Below are 9498 nucleotides of genomic sequence, written 5' to 3'. Positions count from 1 at the left end.
AATTGAATCTGCTCAAACACGTCAATACATAATCTATAGTAATTTCATATCCATACAAAAGTCAACTGGAGTATATAAATGATGCTGTACAGCACCTCTGATATTCAATGCCTTCAGAAGGTATTCAGACCCCTTGACTTTATTCCTTTTTACGGTACAGCCTTATTCTAAAATGGTTAAAATAGTTCCCCCCCCCCCCCCCCCTCATCAATCTACACACAATACCCCATAACAACATCACAATGCCAAAGTAAAAATGTTTTTTTTTTATACATTTTTGCACATTCAAAAAAATAAAACACTATCACATTTACATAAGTATTTACACCATTTACTCAGTACTTTGTTGAAGCACCTTTTGGCAGCGATTACAGCCTTAAGTCTTCTTGGGTATGACGCTACAAGCTTGGCACACCTGTATTTGGGGAGTTTCTCCCATTCTTCTCTGCAGATCCTCTCAAGCTCTGTCAGGTTGGATGGGGAGCGTCGCTGCACAGCTATTTTCAGGTCTCTCCAGAGATGTTTGATCGGGTTCAAGTCCAGGCTCTGGCTGGGCCACTCAAGGACATTCAGAGACGTGTCCTGAAGCCACTCTTGCGTTGTCTTGGCTGTGTGCTTAGGGTCGATGTTCTGTTGGATGGTGAACCTTCGCCCCAGTCTGAGGTCCTGAGCGCTCTGGAGCAGGTTTTCATCAAGGATCTTTCTGTACTTTGCTCTGTTTGTCTTTCCCTCGATCCTGACTGGTTTCCCAGTCCCTGTTGCTGAAAAACATCCCCACAGCATGATGCTGCCACCACCATGCTTCCCCGTAGAAATGGTGCCATGTTTCCTGCAGATGTGACGCTTGGCATTCAGGCCAAAGAGTTCAATCTTGGTTTCATCAGACCAGAGAATCTTGTTTCTCATTGTCAGAGTCCTTCAGGTGCCTTTTGGGAAAACTCCAAGCGGGCTGTCATGCCTTTTACTGAGGAGTGGCTTCCGTCTGGCCACTCTACCATAAAGGCCTTATTGGTGGAGTGCTGCAGAGATGGTTGTCCTTCTGGAAGGTTCTCCCATCTCCACAGAGGAACTCTGGAGCTCTGTCAGAGTGACCATCCGGTTCTTGGTCACCTCTGACCAAGGCCCTTCTCCCCGATTGCTCAGTTTGTCCGGGCGGCCAGCTCTAGGAAGAGTCTTGGTGGTTCCAAACTTCTTCCATTTAAGAATGATGGAGGCCACTGTGTTCCTGGGGACCTTCAATGCTGTAGAAATGTTTTGGTACCCTTCCCCAGATCTATGCCTCTACACAATCCTGTCTGAGAGCTCTACGGACAGTTCCTTCGACCTCATGGCTTGGTTTTTGCTCTGACATGCACTGTCACCTGTGGGACCTTATATAGACAGGTGTGTGGCTTTCCAAATCATGTCCAATCAAATGAATTTACTTCAGATGGACTCCAAGTTGTAGAAACATCTCAAGGATGATCAATGGAAACAGGATGCACCTGAGCTCAATTTCAAGTCTCATAGCAAAAGGTCTGAATACTTATGTAAATAAGGTATTTCTGTTTTCAAGAATTTGTACATTTGCAAAACAATCTCAAAACCGGTTTTCGCTTTGTCATTATGGGGTATGGTGTGTAGATTGAGAATGTTTTATTTAATCCATTTGAGAATAAGGCTGTAACGTAACAAAATGTGGAGAAAGTCAAGGGGTCTGAATGCACTGTACACTACATGGCCAAAAGTATGTGGACAGCCCTTCAAATTAGTGGATTTGGCTATTTCAGACACACTCTTGCTGTAAGTTGTATAAAATTGAGCACACCGCCATGCAATCTCCATAGCCAAACATTGGCAGTGGAATGGCCCTTTCTGAAATGCTCAGTGACTTTCAACATGGCACTGTCATAGGATGCCACCTTTCAAATCAAATCAAACTTTTTTTGTCACATACGCCGAATTCAGCAAGGGTAGACCTTACTGTGAAATGCTTACTTACAAAGCTTACAAAGCCCTTAACCAACAGTGCAGTTCAAGAAGAGTTAAGAAAATATTTACCAAATAGACTAAAGTAACACAATAACGAGGCTATATACAGGGGGTACCGGTACCGAGTCAGTGTGGAGGCTATATACAGGGGGTACCGGTACCGAGTCAGTGTGGAGGCTATATACAGGGGGTACCGGTACCGAGTCAGTGTGGAGGCTATATACAGGGGGTACCGGTACCGAGTCAGTGTGGAGGCTATATACAGGGGGTACCTGTACCGAGTTAGTGTGGCGGCTATATACAGGGGGTACCGGTACCGAGTCAGTGTCAGTTTGTCAAATTTCTGCACTGTTAGAGCTGCCCCGGTCAACTGTAAATGCAGTTATTGTGAAGTGGAAATGTGTAGGAGCAACAACGGCTCAACAGCGAAGTGGTAGGCCACACAAGCTCACAGTACGGCACCGCCAAGTGCTGATGTGCGTAGGCAGTAAAAATCGTCTGTCCTTTGTTGCAACACTCATTACCGCGTTCGAAACTGCCTCGTCAGCACAGTGACTGTTGGTCTGGAGCTTCATAAAATGGGTTTCCATGGCCGAGCAGCCGCACATCAGCCTAAGATCACCATGCGCAACGCCAACCTTGGCTGGATTGGTGTAAAGCTCGCCGCCATTGGACTCTGGCGCAGTGGAAACGCATTCTCTGGAGTGATGAATCACGCTTCGCCATCCCAGCATGCTTTGGGCTTGGCTCGGAAGCAGCTGCAACTCCATCATCCCCCTGGTAGCTTTGCTGCTGATTGGCTGCGACAAGAGAGCACGCACACACACCCCAAACACAACACGCAACACAGATATAAACACCCAACACATAAATCAATTGCTTGTTTGTTAAATGTTAATTCAAAGCTGTATCAATGGTTGTAATAGCTGACAAGTAGAGGACTAGCAGCAATTCAGAGCTCTCTTTTTCCCCTCTCTTTCTGTAGAGTAGAAGCAGCAGGGAAAGAGACCGGTTCACTGTGAGACCTCAGACTACATCTCTTACAGTGTAACGGCCCCCCTCCCTACTGCTACACACATTCACACGCATGTGGACACACACAGCTGTGTGGCCTGGGTAGGTGTGGCAGGTCTTTGGAGTGCTGAGGAGTAATACAGTACAGAGTTCAACATCATGTCAACACATGGAGCATTCTATTATACTATTCTATCATTCTATTATTCTGTTCTATCATTCTATTATTCTGTTCTATCATTCTATTCTATCATTCTATTATTCTGTTCTATCATTCTATCATTCTATTATTCTGTTCTATCATTCTATTCTATCATTCTATTATTCTGTTCTATCATTCTATCATTCTATTATTCTGTTCTATCATTCTATTCTGTTCTATTATTCTGTTCTATGATTCTATTCTATTATTCTGTTCTATCATTCTATTCTGTTCTATCATTCTATGATTCTATTATATTATTCTGTTTTATAATTATATTATTCAGTTCTATTATTCAGTTCTATCATTCTATGATTCTATTAGTCTATGATTCTATTCTATCATTCTATGATTCTGTTCTATCATTCTATGATTCTATTCTATCATTCTATTATTCTGTTCTATCATTCCATGATTCTGTTCTGATTTGTTCTATTATTCTATCATTCCATGATGCTGTTCTATCATTCCATGATTCTATTCCATCATTCCATGATTCTATTCTATCATTCCATGATGCTGTTCTATAATTCCATGATGCTGTTCTATAATTCCATGATGCTGTTCTATAATTCCATGATGCTGTTCTATAATTCCATGATGCTGTTCTATAATTCTATTATTCTGTTCTATTATTCTATGATTCTATGATTCTATCATTCTATCATTCTATGATTCTATCATTCTATGATTCTGTTCTCATTCTATGATTCTGTTCTCATTCTATGATTCTGTTCTCATTCTATGATTCTGTTCTCATTCTATGATTCTGTTTTCATTCTATGATTCTGTTCGCATTCTATGATTCTGTTCGCATTCTATGATTCTGTTCTATTATGATGATGGTGTTGTGTTGTTCCTACCTGGGTTGGAGGGGGTTGGCAGTAGCTGGGGGGGTTGTGAGGAGGAGGAGGAGGGGCGGTGGTGTAGACTTAGCCCCTCCCACACAGAGTTAAGGGAGGGTATAGAGGCGGTGCTTCTGCCAATGACTGGCAGCTCACAGTCATGTGACCAAACTGGGAAGGCAGGTCCTCGCCCTGAGAACCACAGAGAGCAGTTAACAGACAGACACACATGCATGCACTCCTACATTTATACTGTTGATGCTGCATACACTGTTATATCCACAAAATAAAAACATGCATGAACACACATCCTACACCCTACTGGGGAGGAACATTTAACCACCTGAGAGAGACAACGACACATCGTACCGTAGAGAACTACTGGGGAGGAACATTTAACCACCTGAGAGAGAGAGAACGACACATCGTACCGTAGAGAACTACTGGGGAGGAACATTTAACCACCTGAGAGAGAGAGAACGACACATCGTACCGTAGAGAACTACTGGGGAGGAACATTTAACCACCTGAGAGAGAGAGAACGACACATCGTACCGTAGAGAACTACTGGGGAGGAACATTTAACCACCTGAGAGAGAGACAACGACACATCGTACCGTAGAGAACTCCTGGGGAGGAACATTTAACCACCTGAGAGAGAGAGAACGACACATCGTACCGTAGAGAACTACTGGGGAGGAACATTTAACCACCTGAGAGAGAGAGAACGACACATCGTACCGTAGAAAACTACTGGGGAGGAACATTTAACCACCTGAGAGAGAGAGAACGACACATCGTACCGTAGAGAACTACTGGGGAGGAACATTTAACCACCTGAGAGAGAGAGAACGACACATCGTACCGTAGAGAACTACTGGGGAGGAACATTTAACCACCTGAGAGAGACAACGACACATCGTACCGTAGAGAACTACTGGGGAGGAACATTTAACCACCTGAGAGAGGGAACGACACATCGTACCGTAGAGAACTACTGGGGAGGAACATTTAACCACCTGAGAGAGAGAGAACGACACATCGTACCGTAGAGAACTACTGGGGAGGAACATTTAACCACCTGAGAGAGAGAGAACGACACATCGTACCGTAGAGAACTACTGGGGAGGAACATTTAACCACCTGAGAGAGAGAGAACGACACATCGTACCGTAGAGAACTACTGGGGAGGAACATTTAACCACCTGAGAGAGACAACGACACATCGTACCGTAGAGAACTACTGGGGAGGAACATTTAACCACCTGAGAGAGAGAGAACGACACATCGTACCGTAGAGAACTACTGGGGAGGAACATTTAACCACCTGAGAGAGAGACAACGACACATCGTACCGTAGAGAACTCCTGGGGAGGAACATTTAACCACCTGAGAGAGAGAGAACGACACATCGTACCGTAGAGAACTACTGGGGAGGAACATTTAACCACCTGAGAGAGAGAGAACGACACATCGTACCGTAGAAAACTACTGGGGAGGAACATTTAACCACCTGAGAGAGAGAGAACGACACATCGTACCGTAGAGAACTACTGGGGAGGAACATTTAACCACCTGAGAGAGAGAGAACGACACATCGTACCGTAGAGAACTACTGGGGAGGAACATTTAACCACCTGAGAGAGACAACGACACATCGTACCGTAGAGAACTACTGGGGAGGAACATTTAACCACCTGAGAGAGGGAACGACACATCGTACCGTAGAGAACTACTGGGGAGGAACATTTAACCACCTGAGAGAGAGAGAACGACACATCGTACCGTAGAGAACTACTGGGGAGGAACATTTAACCACCTGAGAGAGAGACAACGACACATCGTACCGTAGAGAACTACTGGGGAGGAACATTTAACCACCTGAGAGAGACAACGACACATCGTACCGTAGAGAACTACTGGGGAGGAATATTTAACCACCTGAGAGAGGGAACGACACATCGTACCGTAGAGAACTACTGGGGAGGAACATTTAACCACCTGAGAGAGACAACGACACATCGTACCGTAGAGAACTACTGGGGAGGAACATTTAACCACCTGAGAGAGAGACAACGACACATCGTACCGTAGAGAACTACTGGGGAGGAACATTTAACCACCTGAGAGAGAGAGAACGACACATCGTACCGTAGAGAACTACTGGGGAGGAACATTTAACCACCTGAGAGAGAGAGAACGACACATCGTACCGTAGAGAACTACTGGGGAGGAACATTTAACCACCTGAGAGAGACAACGACACATCGTACCGTAGAGAACTACTGGGGAGGAACATTTAACCACCTGAGAGAGAGAGAGAACGACACATCGTACCGTAGAGAACTACTGGGGAGGAACATTTAACCACCTGAGAGAGACAACGTTTTTATTGTGAATCTTCCAGTACAAAAAATATATATATTAAACGCTGTGAAAATATATAATACTTATATTCTCCTTACAGTGTCTTCGGGAAAGTATTCAGACTCCTTGACTTTTTACACTTTTACGTTACAGCCTCAATCTAAAGTTGATTAGTTTTTTCCCTCATTAGTCTACACACAATACCCCATAATGACAAAGCGAAAACAGGTTTTTAGAAACGTTTGCAAATTTAGAAATAAAATTTAAAAACTGACATACCTTATTTACTAATCAGACCCTTTGCTATGAGACTCGAGTCTTTTTTTCCATTGATCATCCTTGAGATGTTTCTACAACTTGATTGGAGTCCACCTGTGGTAAATTCAATTGATTGGACATGATTTGGAAAGGTGCACACACCTGTCTATATGAGGTCCTGCTCCAGTTTCAACAGCATCCTCCTGCCCCTTTAAGATGACATCACCATGACACAGTTGTGTGTGTGTGTGTGTGTGTGTTATCTGGCTGTTCTGGGTGGTGGGGAGGATCACACACAGCCATGCTTCACACTAACCTGCCTTTGGCCTGAAACACAACAACATTAAGCAATGAAGTGGCCTGAAACACAACAACAACATTAACCAATGAAGTGGCCTGAAACACAACAACATTAACCAATGAAGTGGCTTGAAACACCACAACAACATTAACCAATGAAGTGGCTTGAAACACCACAACAACATTAACCAATGAAGTGGCTTGAAACACAACAACATTAACCAATGAAGTGGCCTGAAACACAACAACAACATTAACCAATGAAGTGGCTTGAAACACAACAACATTAACCAATGAAGTGGCTTGAAACACCACAACAACATTAACCAATGAAGTGGCCTGAAACACAACAACATTAACCAATGAAGTGGCTTGAAACACAACAACATTAACCAATGAAGTGGCTTGAAACACAACAACAACATTAACCAATGAAGTGGCCTGAAACACAACAACAACATTAACCAATGAAGTGGCCTGAAACACAACAACATTAACCAATGAAGTGGCTTGAAACACCACAACAACATTAACCAATGAAGTGGCCTGAAACACAACAACATTAACCAATGAAGTGGCCTGAAACACAACAACAACATTAACCAATGAAGTGACTTGAAACACAACAACATTAACCAATGAAGTGGCTTGAAACACCACAACAACATTAACCAATGAAGTGGCCTGAAACACAACAACATTAACCAATGAAGTGGCTTGAAACACAACAACAACATTAACCAATGAAGTGGCTTGAAACACAACAACATTAACCAATGAAGTGGCTTGAAACACAACAACAACATTAACCAATGAAGTGGCTTGAAACACCACAACAACATTAACCAATGAAGTGGCCTGAAACACAACAACAACATTAACCAATGAAGTGGCTTGAAACACAACAACATTAACCAATGAAGTGGCTTGAAACACAACAACATTAACCAATGAATTGGCTTGAAACACAACAACAACATTAACCAATGAAGTGGCTTGAAACACAACAACAACATTAACCAATGAAGTGGCCTGAAACACAACAACAGCATTAACCAATGAAGTGGCCTGAAACACAACAACAACATTAACCAATGAAGTGGCTTGAAACACCACAACAACATTAACCAATGAAGTGGCTTGAAACACAACAACATTAACCAATGAAGTGGCTTGAAACACAACAACAACATTAACCAATGAAGTGGCCTGAAACACAACAACATTAAGCAATGAAGTGGCCTGAAACACAACAACAACATTAACCAATGAAGTGGCCTGAAACACAACAACATTAACCAATGAAGTGGCTTGAAACACCACAACAACATTAACCAATGAAGTGGCTTGAAACACCACAACAACATTAACCAATGAAGTGGCCTGAAACACAACAACATTAACCAATGAAGTGGCCTGAAACACAACAACAACATTAACCAATGAAGTGGCTTGAAACACAACAACATTAACCAATGAAGTGGCTTGAAACACCACAACAACATTAACCAATGAAGTGGCCTGAAACACAACAACATTAACCAATGAAGTGGCTTGAAACACAACAACATTAACCAATGAAGTGGCTTGAAACACAACAACAACATTAACCAATGAAGTGGCCTGAAACACAACAACAACATTAACCAATGAAGTGGCCTGAAACACAACAACATTAACCAATGAAGTGGCTTGAAACACCACAACAACATTAACCAATGAAGTGGCCTGAAACACAACAACATTAACCAATGAAGTGGCCTGAAACACAACAACAACATTAACCAATGAAGTGACTTGAAACACAACAACATTAACCAATGAAGTGGCTTGAAACACCACAACAACATTAACCAATGAAGTGGCCTGAAACACAACAACATTAACCAATGAAGTGGCTTGAAACACAACAACAACATTAACCAATGAAGTGGCTTGAAACACAACAACATTAACCAATGAAGTGGCTTGAAACACAACAACAACATTAACCAATGAAGTGGCTTGAAACACCACAACAACATTAACCAATGAAGTGGCCTGAAACACAACAACAACATTAACCAATGAAGTGGCTTGAAACACAACAACATTAACCAATGAAGTGGCTTGAAACACAACAACATTAACCAATGAAGTGGCTTGAAACACAACAACAACATTAACCAATGAAGTGGCTTGAAACACAACAACAACATTAACCAATGAAGTGGCCTGAAACACAACAACAACATTAACCAATGAAGTGGCCTGAAACACAACAACAACATTAACCAATGAAGTGGCTTGAAACACCACAACAACATTAACCAATGAAGTGGCTTGAAACACAACAACATTAACCAATGAAGTGGCTTGAAACACAACAACAACATTAACCAATGAAGTGGCCTGAAACACAACAACAACATTAACCAATGAAGTGGCCTGAAACACAACAACATTAACCAATGAAGTGGCCTGAAACACAACAACATTAACCAATGAAGTGGCCTGAAACACAACAACAACATTAACCAATGAAGTGGCCTGAAACACAAC

This window comes from Salmo salar, chromosome ssa14 (assembly GCF_905237065.1).
Source record: "Salmo salar chromosome ssa14, Ssal_v3.1, whole genome shotgun sequence".
Classification (NCBI taxonomy): Eukaryota; Metazoa; Chordata; class Actinopteri; order Salmoniformes; family Salmonidae; genus Salmo; species Salmo salar.
Note: the sequence above shows the minus strand (reverse complement) of the source record.